Source organism: Aquarana catesbeiana, linkage group LG05 (genome assembly GCF_042186555.1).
Source record: "Aquarana catesbeiana isolate 2022-GZ linkage group LG05, ASM4218655v1, whole genome shotgun sequence".
NCBI lineage: Eukaryota > Metazoa > Chordata > Amphibia > Anura > Ranidae > Aquarana > Aquarana catesbeiana.
Window position 1 is genome coordinate 39,074,573 of NC_133328.1, and position 11,623 is coordinate 39,086,195.

Here is an 11,623-nt window from a genome sequence, read left to right on the forward strand (position 1 = left end):
ATCCAAACTTACATGTAAATTTGGACAATGGCAAAAAAATATTTTTTGTGCATTTGTACAGCAAAAATGTTAGCTCTAATGAAGCGTGCCCCATCTCTACAATGTTTGTTGGTTCAGTTTTATCCAGTCCCCACTCGCCTGTCTTCGACCAACAGTGGATAATATTTAAACCTTATTCATAATAAAATATTAATAAAACTTTTTTAAATGTTAAAATTAATAAATATGATAAAAAGACTGATTTGTTCATAAAATAACCAGAATCATAAAATATTAAATTAACGTCTTTCAATAGTTGCTTATAAAACAATTTATATCTAGGTCAACGTTTAACCTTTTTGGCGATAAAGTGTCAACTAGAAAAATCCACTGGGTCTCTCGTTTGGATAATTCCCTTACTATATTAGATCCCCTCCATGATGGTTTGAGGTGATCCACACCCCAAAATGTAAGTCCGGACGGGTCCTGTTTATGGAACAATTTAAAATGTAGCGAGGCATTGTGGTCTTTAAAGCCTATTTTTATGTTTGCCACATGTTCTGCAATCCTAATTTTTAGCTGATGTGAGTGGGGGGGGGCACTGGGGACACCTGATGTGAGGGAGGGGGCACTGGGGACACCTGATGTGAGGGGGGGCTCCGCCGGGGACTCCTGGTGTGAGGGGTGCTCCCTTGGGGACTCCTGATGTGAGGGGGGCTCCACCGGGGACACCTGATGTGAGTGGGGCTCCCTTGGGGACTCCTGATGTGAGGGGGGCTCCGCCGGGGACACCTGATGTGAGGGGGGCTCCGCCGGGGACACCTGATGTGAGTGGGGCTCCCTTGGGGACTCCTGATGTGAGGGGGGCTCCGCCGGGGACACCTGATGTGAGGGGGAGCTCCGCCGGGGACTCCTGGTGTGAGTGGGGCTCCCTTGGGGACTCCTGATGTGAGGGGGAGCTCCGCCGGGGACTCCTGGTGTGAGGGGGGCTCCCTTGGGGACTCCTGATGTGAGGGGGAGCTCCGCCGGGGACTCCTGATGTGAGGGGGGGCTCTGCCGGGGACTCCTGGTGTGAGGGGGGCTCCCTTGGGGACTCCTGATGTGAGGGGGAGCTCCGCCGGGGACTCCTGATGTGAGGGGGGGCTCCCTTGGGGACTCCTGATGTGAGGGGGGCTCCGCCAGGGACACCTGATGTGAGGGGGAGCTCCGCCGGGGACTCCTGGTGTGAGGGGGGCTCCCTTGGGGACTCCTGATGTGAGGGGGGCTCCGCCGGGGACACCTGATGTGAGGGGGGCTCCGCCGGGGACACCTGATGTGAGTGGGGCTCCCTTGGGGACTCCTGATGTGAGGGGGGCTCCGCCGGGGACACCTGATGTGAGGGGGAGCTCCGCCGGGGACTCCTGGTGTGAGTGGGGCTCCCTTGGGGACTCCTGATGTGAGGGGGAGCTCCGCCGGGGAGTCCTGGTGTGAGGGGGGCTCCCTTGGGGACTCCTGATGTGAGGGGGAGCTCCGCCGGGGACTCCTGATGTGAGGGGGGGCTCCGCCGGGGACTCCTGGTGTGAGGGGGGGCTCCGCCGGGGACTCCTGATGTGAGGGGGGGCTCCGCCGGGGACTCCTGATGTGAGGGGGGCTCCGCTGGGGGCACCTGATGCAAGGACGGACTCTGCTCGGACATCTGAAGCAAGGACGGAGGGCTGGTGGCAGGCGACGTGGCTGGTGACACGCTCAGGGATCCCACTGATTCTGCATTATGGTGAGTTGAATGATTTCATTTTATATTACAATATAATAATAGAAATAATGCGCTTCAATCATCCTGACACTATAACAACCATGGTGCCGGGATGATTGAAGCATTAACACCAGGTGTTTGGAGTATCTTTATCTGCTGATTGTTAAACTTTCTAGAATACACATATTTCTATTGTGTAGGATCTGGGGCTGCTGTCCCGTCATTTCCCTCTCTCTCCCCCTCTCTCCCTCTCTCTCCCTCTCTCCCCCTCTCTCCCCCTCTCCATCCCTCATTCATTTCAGACTCTAACCACACCCTCTAGAGCCACGCCCATTTAAGCCACGCCCACAATTTCGCGTAAACCACACCCATTTTCCGGCGCGGCGCGCTTTGCGCGCCGCACTTGTCTGTTTTTGCCAGGCCACGCCTGCTGACGAATGCCCCACCCCCTAATTATTGGACAGCTCCGCCTACAGCCACAAAAGTGTCCCACATTTTTTTTTTACAATGTTGGCAACTATGGTAGTGTATATATTGGAGTGTCCATGTAAATTAATGTATATAGGTCGCACAAAAAGGACGTTAAAAATTAGGATTGCAGAACATGTGGCAAACATAAAAATAGGCTTTAAAGACCACAATCTCTCACTACATTTTAAATTGTTCCATAAACAGGACCCGTCCGGACTTAAATTTTGGGGTGTGGATCACCTCAAACCATCATGGAGGGGATCTAATATAGTAAGGGAATTATCCAAACGAGAGACCCAATGGATTTTTCTAGTTGACACTTTATCACCAAAAGGGTTGAACGTTGACCTAGATATGAATTGTTTTATAAGCGACTATTGAAAGACATTAATTTAATTTTATGATTGAGAAAATCTTATGATATGATTATGGTTATTTTATGCATAAATCAGTCTTTTTATCATATTTATTAATTTTAACATTTATAAAGTTTTATTAATATTTTATTATGAATAAGGTTTAAATATTATCCACAACTAGCTTGTCCAGATACATTGGAGTTTGTGTTTTACACATAACCATGTTTTTTACCTTATTTTATGTTATATCTCTAGTGAAGGGCAGATTTTGTCTAATGAATATATGCAATTGTGATGTTTTTAATTTGGGATAGTAGTTGATATTATCTCCGATTTTAATATAATATGTGTATATTGACATGTCTAAGTTAGTATGTGTGGTCGCGATTAAATTATGTGACCATTATTAACCCAATGTGCAGTATTAGCATGGAGTTCGCTGTCCTTGTATAGCAGATGACATTCAGCGTGCATAGACACCGCTCTGGAGTGCACCAATCAGAATGGATGTTGCGCGCTGGATTGCCCAGTCATTTGTGAGGCGGGACAATATAACTCCTGTTTTAAACGTCGTCTAGCCATGGCCTCTGTTGAAGTCGGAAGTGACGAAACGCGTCCGTGTTTGGCTACTACGGCGTAACCGGAAGTGACGAGTGCACTTCACCATCAGCTGTTCCCAACCAGGAAGTAGTCGCGAACGCCGTGTATGCAACACGGCCGGGCTTGGGACCAGGTTTGGTGACTACACATTCTGCATTTGATATGCTTTAATAACAGTGGATAAATGTATGCAGATTAGAAGTATGGTTGGCTGTATTTTTGGGTATCTTTAATAAAGCAGGATTACGCTATGTAAGCATCTCTGTGTTTTTTATGAACCCTTTTGGAATACAACATGCTTTCTTCTAAGATGATGATGGGAGTCTGGTTGAAAGAAATGATTGACTAATGTTGTTTATTTCAACGTTTTGGTGAGTTTAAACCCCATTGTGGGAAGAGTGCCTCACGTGGTGAAGACTGGGATTTGGTGTAGGGTGCACATGCAAGCCATTACCTAGGATTATTCACCAATATAGACTCACTTTGCTACATCGTCATAATTGAGAATATACTTGTTTGTAGAGTTGGACATTTATCCAGCACTGTTTTAACATTGGACTGTTTTTTTTGATGAGACTGTTCTTTATATGTTTTTGCTTTTTAATATTTTATCACTGTACTGTATGGGAACATCTATCACTGTACTTCAAACGGCTGCTACCTCATTAGATCCCAGTTTGGGATTATAGCATCACTGCTATTAATATTTATTACAAAATACTATTTTCTGCTTTTATATATTGCGAAGGATACTCAGGAGTGGCGGGATAGTTTGGCGCTGAGCAGTGTACTGAAGGCCTGATCTGTACACTCTTTTTTATATGTTAAAATAAACCTACCATTAAAATTATAGACTGGTCATTTCTTTGTCAGTGGCAAATGTACAAAATCGGCAGGGGATCAAATACTTTTTTCCCTCACTGTATACAATTACCTGTGTCTACTCAGCTCAGTATACATTCTTGACACACCTTGGTACAGGGTTGGATGAACTTCTGTGCACATGCATGGGAGCTAAGTCATCCCGGGCTGGCAAATCAAGATGGCTGAAGACCCCAGATGAGGTAGAAGCTGGGGAGAAGATGTTAGTCCTGGTGAAGGAGCTTGCAAAAGGGCAAGTATTGAATGGTTTAGTCATATTGTGTGTGGTAAGACAGGAACAGATTTTCACCTTACATAGAGAGTAGAGGGTCAGATGCATACAAACAGCATTATAACAGATACTGAGAGTTATGCCCAGCCTACAAAACAAGAGAATTGGTACTGTGCAGAGTCCATACATACAGAATAAGAACAGATGCTGAGAATTACACCCAGCATACACATAGCTCCCAACTTTCTCAATGGGATGTAGGGACACCTATTAGAAAAAGTAGGTAGGCATTGGACATACCCCCTACCACGTCCACCTCCCCTTAAAGGAGAATTGTACAAAAAAAATGATTGGTTAAACCCACAAGTGCTTTTTATTTTACTACTATTCCGTTATTTTGGTTTTTGGAATTTACAAATGCAGCAATTTAGAAATTGGATGAAAGGTTTAGCAATGTAAAACAATTTTTGATAGATAAGTAGTGCATTTTATATCAATCTGATCAAAATGAGGGGGGAAAGACGGACATTTAGGGATTTTGTTCCAAATCAGAGACGGTCCCTCGAAATCAGGGATGGTTGGGAGCTATGCATACAGGACAAGAGAAGAGAACTTTCTTTAGATTTATCTTCAATTATGTAGTACAAGGGCCTGCCTGATTGCATACAAATTAAAAGTGTTTAGGTTTGACCTCCTATTATATGGTTTTGGTAAATCTAAAGGAAAGTTGTACAGGAAAATTGTATAATGTATGGCCAGCCTTACTGTGCAGAGGCTATACATACAGAATGTCAGGAATGGATTGACCTGCTGGTGGCACTGTGGCTCCCAGACCTGTAGATTGTAGTTCTGGGGTCCCCCAGAGAGTGTCTCAGCAGCCAGCAGCTCTTACTAATTAGTTATCACCTGATGCTGGTTGCTGGGAGGATATTTAGCTCTTTCTATGCTACTGCCCCTTGCCTTGGTGTTTTGCCCATGTGCCCCTGATCCGTGTAGCTGATGCTGATGCTCCTCTTCCACCTGCCTGCTTGTTCCTGTTCCTGTGTACCTCTCCTGTCCTGGCTTGCTTCCTCTGCCTGGTCTCCCCTGCATGACCCTGGCTTTGACACAGCTACCACACTTCTCAGCCATATCCTCCTGTCTGTATATAGTTATTCATCAGGAAGTGGCAGTAGCACCTCCTGAACACCTGTCAGCTGCTGCTATACCAGTCTCTGAAAAACAAACCATCGCAGATTGCTTTTCAGAGGGCAGTAAGCATTACTGCAAGTGTGAAAGAGACCTAAAAGAGGGGAAACTTGCTTATTTATGGCAGCCCCCACTTACAATTATAATACTATGTACAGAAACCTTGTTCACTTCCGGACCGCCCACTGCAAATATATATATGTCATTACTTTGACGTTATATATCGTGGTTATGGCCATAACTCCGGTATTTTTTTAAACAGTGGGCGATCCTCTTTCACATAAAAGTGGTCGCAGTGGCGGATTCACACTCAGGCGGTTTTCAGGCGCTTTTGTGCTTAAAAATAGCGCCTGAAAACTGCCTCCCATTCAATGGATGAATTTCAATGGATGTTTTCACACTGGGGCGGTGCGCTTGCAGGGTGGTGAAAAAAGTCCTGCAAGCAGCATCATTGGGGCATGTTTGGAGCACTTTAAAAAGTGCCTCAAAAATGCCCCTGCCCATTGAAATGAATGGGCAGCACTTCCAAAGTGCCTTACAAGCGCTTCAAAAGCACCGCAAAACAGCTCTTTTTTTCGTTTTTTTTTTTTAAGGTCACATCACATGACCTTGAAAAAGTGCACCACTAGTGCCTTAAAAGCGCCACAAAAGCGACCAGCGTTTTATCGGCAGTTTTTGCAGCACTTTAAGTATGAATTACTCCACAGTACCTGGCAGCTGTTCAGTGAGGGTTTGTTTTAAAAGCTCTTTTAACCACTTAAGCCTCGGACCATTCGGCTGGCCAAAGACCAGAGCAATTTTTGCGATTCGGCACTGCGTCGCTTTAACTGACAATTACGCGGTCGTTCGTCGTGGCTCCCAAACAAAATTGACATCCTTTTTTTCCCACAGCTTTTTTGGGGGGTATTTAATCACCTCTGTGGTTTTTATTTTTTGCGCTATAAACAAAAAAAGAGCGACAATTTTGAAAAAAACGCATTATTTTTTACTTTTTGCTGTAATAAATATCCCCAAAAAATATATAAAAAACATTTTTTTTCCTCAGTTTAGGCCGATACGTATTCTTCTACATATTCTTCTACATATTCTTGGTAAAAAAAAATTGCAATAAGCGTATATTGATTGTTTTGTGCAAAAGTTATAGCGTCTACAAAATAGGGGATAGTGTCGAGACTAGTGGCCACAGGCCGAAGCCATTCTGCCGCAGTACAACTGCGGCGGCTGGTCGGCAAGTGGTTAACCACTTGCCGAGCATATAACCGAAATATACAGTGACAAGGCAGTTCGGCTGCACCAGATCATGTACCTAGTATGTGATCTGACACTTCCGGGTAGGGGTCACACGCTGATTAAACACAGCAGATGTTGATCACAGGGGTGGCGGCCAATGGATTACCGCCGACACCCAGCAATCGTCATGAATTTACACAGGATAGGGCTCTGGCCTATGTAAACAAGGCAGAGCCCTGTCCTGTCATAGGGAAGTAATAGATTTTATTTCCCCGCAAAGCGGGGAAAAAATGGATTACTTGCCCTCGCAAAAACAATCCCACACAGTACACTAAAACACTGGCTAGGCACACATTTAACCCTTTGATCGCCCCTGATGTTTACCCGTTCCCAGCCAGTATCATTAGTACAGTGACCGTGCATATGTTTAGCACTGATCGCTGTATTAGTGTCCCCGGTTTCCATAAAGTGTCAAAAGTGTCAGTTAGTGCCCGAATGTCCATCGCAATCTCGCTATAAGTTGCTGATCAACACCATTACTAGTAGATTTACCAAAAGTATGTAGCAGAATACATACTCGTCTAAATTTATCAAGAAATTCAATTTTTTTACATATTTTTATTGGATATGTAAGTAAAAAATATTGTTTTTTTTTTTTGTTTTTTTTTTCAAAATTGTCAGTCTTTTTTTTGTTTATAGCACAAAAAATAAAAACCGCAGAGGTGATCAAATACCACCAAAAAAAGCTCTAAAAAAAAAAAGGGACATTAATTCTATTTGGGTACAGCATCGCACGACCGTGCAATTGTCAGTTAAAATACGTTTTTTGCAGTATCGCAAAAAATGTCCTAGTCATGAAGGGGGGTAAACCTTCTGGGGGTCAAGTGGTTAAAGGCTAATTAATGTTTTTGTTTAATGATTTAAAGACTGGGAGCAGGCAGGCCATGCAGGAAGATCGGGGCTGCCCTGTGCAAAAACCATTTCACAGAGCAGATAAGTATAATATGTTTATTATTTTTTACAAATAATACATTTACCTTTAGATTCACTTTAATGACTCTTTTTCACATGCAAAAATGATGATAAATTATTGGGTGTCACTCATGTTCCCCAAAATCTATGGAGAAAGTGTTGTCACCCTAGGACATTAAATATATTAGGACTACAGGACCCCTCTCCTGTCCCTAACATGGGGGGGGGGGGTTGTTTTGTAGTTCACAGAGATAACCTGGGTAGGAACATAAAACTACATGAGATAACACTGCGGAGGGCACAGGACAGTACTGGATTTATGGCAGTTTATTATTTTACTTTGGATTCTTCAATCAACACTATCTTCTAATACAACAGTAGAAGCAGTGCAACCTCAGTAAAACCTTGGATGCCAGACCCAGACCACGAGCATGACCTGTAAGGTCGCTTTGGGCGCTGGATTCTGTTTGAGTTTTCACCTTGGCACTTTGCATGTTGCTCACAGTTAGGCACGGGGTGCCATACAGATCCATGGCCTTGGTCCATTCCTATGGAACCCAGACACTGAAGACCCCTTCCAGGGGTTTACACATCATGACAGATGAAGCCTGGATCCTATATAGGGATCAGCTACTCAGGGTGCAGACAATATGCAACTAATAAATGAGCGGTGCTAGAGGCGGGTCTGGAGGACGCTTACATCACTTCCGGTGACGTCACATCCCTCCGGTGGAATGCACACCGCGGTTGCGGGAATCAGAACAGAGACGGCTTGCATTTGCAGCATTGCTGGATACACTGGGTGCCGGTTCTGGCACACTATTATGTGAGCGCACATTTTTTTGCTAAAAACTTAAAGGATAATGTACCATGCTAGAACAAAATCATGTGGGACTTTACATGTACCTTGTGGGGTCTGATAAATACACAAACCAAGGAAGTTTTAAAAAATATAAACAAATCTTTATTTTACATATACAAAGGGTTTGTTTTAAAAATTGAAGACAAGACTAGTTAAAAACACAGTTACAGTTAAGTTGTCCGGGGTGCTGTTGTCCTGGCTGCAGAATCCAGGAAAATTACCCACGCGTTTTCGTGGGGTAACCCCGCTTCATCAGGGCCTTGGATTATAATACAAACTGTATATATACTTTAATGATGTACAAGCATGTTGTTAACACAAAAATTTATATAGAAATTGGAAAGAAAATTTATTGGATATTCCAACAATGTCAACATGTGACATTGTTAGTTAACATTGTTGGAATATCCAATGAATTCTCTTTCCAATTTATTGGATATTCCAACAATGTCAACATGTGACATTGTTAGTTAACATTGTTGGAATATCCAATGAATTCTCTTTCCAATTTCTCTTTTTTTTTTTATTCTTTTATTTCAAAAGTAGAAGACAACAAAACAAAGAAAGCAGTAGGGGGAGAAGATCCCTGTACTAGCGGTCACTGTTTGAAAACAGCGCAGCTGTGCGGGGTTCCACCCACATGACTGCATCATTCATACACACAGCTCTGTGTGAGAATGAACTACAAGACTAGATATCCTTAGCGGCTGTCAGCTTGTAGTTCTTAATGAACTACCAATGGTGTTGTGGAGAGCGGTGGTAGTTCATTGAGGCTTCCTGTCATGGAGTATCAGCTTAACCTGTACAGGATGTACACTGACAGAGTGCAGGAGACCTGCATGGCATCAGTGATCTGCTAATCGCTGGTGCAAAGCTTTTCTGGCTCCTACTACAATAAATAATAAATGCACACTTTTTTATCTGCAAAAAATGTGCATTTATTATTTTTTCTAACCACTTAAGGTCCATCCTATAGCAGTTTTACTGCTACAGGGCGGCACCTCTGCGCCGGATCATGTATATATACACGTGATCTGGCTCTTTCGGGTGGCCGGCGGCTCGATCCCACTGTGATTATACACAGCAGGAGCTGATTGGCGGGTACCGCAGACTCGATGTCCGCTGGGCACCCACTGATTGTTCAGTACAGAGACAGAATGGCAGTCTGCCTATGTGAACAAGGAAGATTGACGTTCTGTCAGTGGGGAGGGCATGGATCCTGTGTCTCTGCAAAGGACCTCCCACAGTCCACAGAAACATAGGCTAGGCACACATTTAACCCTTTGATCGCCCCTGATGTTAATCCCCTTCCCAGCCAGTGTCATTAGTACAGTGACAGTGCGGTTCGCTACATTCTAAATTGAAATTCAGACAAATTTTTCGTTATTTCGGATATATACAAATTTCTGAATTACAATAGTAACAAATCCGAACTAACAAAATAAAATTTTGGACAAAATTTGAATTCAAATTGTTTTCGAATCAAATTCTAATGCCCCGTACACACGGTCGGACATTGATCGGACATTCCGACAACAAAATCCATGGATTTTTTCCGACGGATGTTCAAACTTGGCTCAAACTTGTCTTGCATACACACAGTCACACAAAGACGTCGGAAAATCCAATCATTCTGAACGTGGTGACGTAAAACACGTACGTTGGGACTATAAACGGGGCAGTAGCCAATAGCTTTCATCTCTTTATTTATTCTGAGCATGCGTGGCACTTTGTGCGTCGGATTTGTGTACACACGATCGGAAATTCCGACAACGGATTTTGTTGTCGGAAAATTTTATAGCCTGCTCTCAAACTTTTGTGTGTCGGAAAATCCGATGGAAAATGTGTGATGGAGCCTACACACAGTCGGAATTTCCGACAACAAGGTCCTATCACACATTTTCCATTGGAAAATCCAACCATGTGTATGGGGCATAATAGTTTTCAAATTCAAACTGTTTTCTAATCAGATTAGAATAAAATAGAATAGAAAAGAATAGAAAATGAATAGAAAAGAATAGAACAGAAAATAAAAAATTTAATATAATAGAGTAAAACAGAACAGAATGGAAAATAAAAGAATAGAAAAAAATAGAATGGAAAATAAAAGAATAGAATAGAAAAAAAATATAGTAAAACAGAACACAATAGAACAGAACATAAAAGAACAGAATAAAATAGAACAGAAAATTAAGGAATAGAATAGAATAAAATAGAAAGACTATAACCATCTTCTGAAATTTGAAATTTGAAATAGAATACATTTGAATACAATAGAAAAAGATAGAATAGAAAAAAAGAATAGAATAGAATAAAAAAGAAAAGAAAAAAAGAATAGAATAGAATAAAATAAAAAGAATATAACCTGAAATTCGAATTTTGAATAGAATAAATTCAAAAAGAACAGAATAGAATAGAACAGAATTAAAAAACAATAGAATAGAATAGAAAGAATATAACCATTTCCTTTCCCAAAATTCTAATAAAATAAATTTGAATTTGATTAGAATAGAATAGAAAATAAAAGAATAAAATAGAATAGAAACAAACAATAGAATAGAACAGAAAATAAAGAATATAAAATTCAAGTTTTGAATAGAATAAATTTGAATAGAATAGACTAGAATAGAAAATAAATAAAAAATTAGAATAGAATAGAATAAATAATAGAAAAGAATATAACAATATAACTGTTTTCCGAAAATTCTAATTTCGAATAGAATAAATTTGAATAGAATATAATAGAAAAGACTAGAACAGAAAATAAAAGAATAGAATAGAAAAAACAATAGAATAGAATGGAATAGAAAGAATATAACCATCTTCTAAATTCGATTTCGAATGGAATTAGATTCAAATGGAAACTAATTCTGAAAACAAATTAAACAAATTAAACACATTTAACTAAGTGTTATTTATGTAAATACCAAATCGAAATTAAACGAAACACATTTTTTCGTTTGGCACATGTCTAAGTATCATTGGTCCCCAAAAAGTGTCAAAAGTGTCTGTCAGTGTCAGAATGTCCATTGCAACATAGTTTGTAGACGCTATAACTTTTTCGCAAACCAATTAATATGCACGTATTGGGATTTTTTTACCAAAAAACATGTAGCAGACTACATATTGGCCTAAAT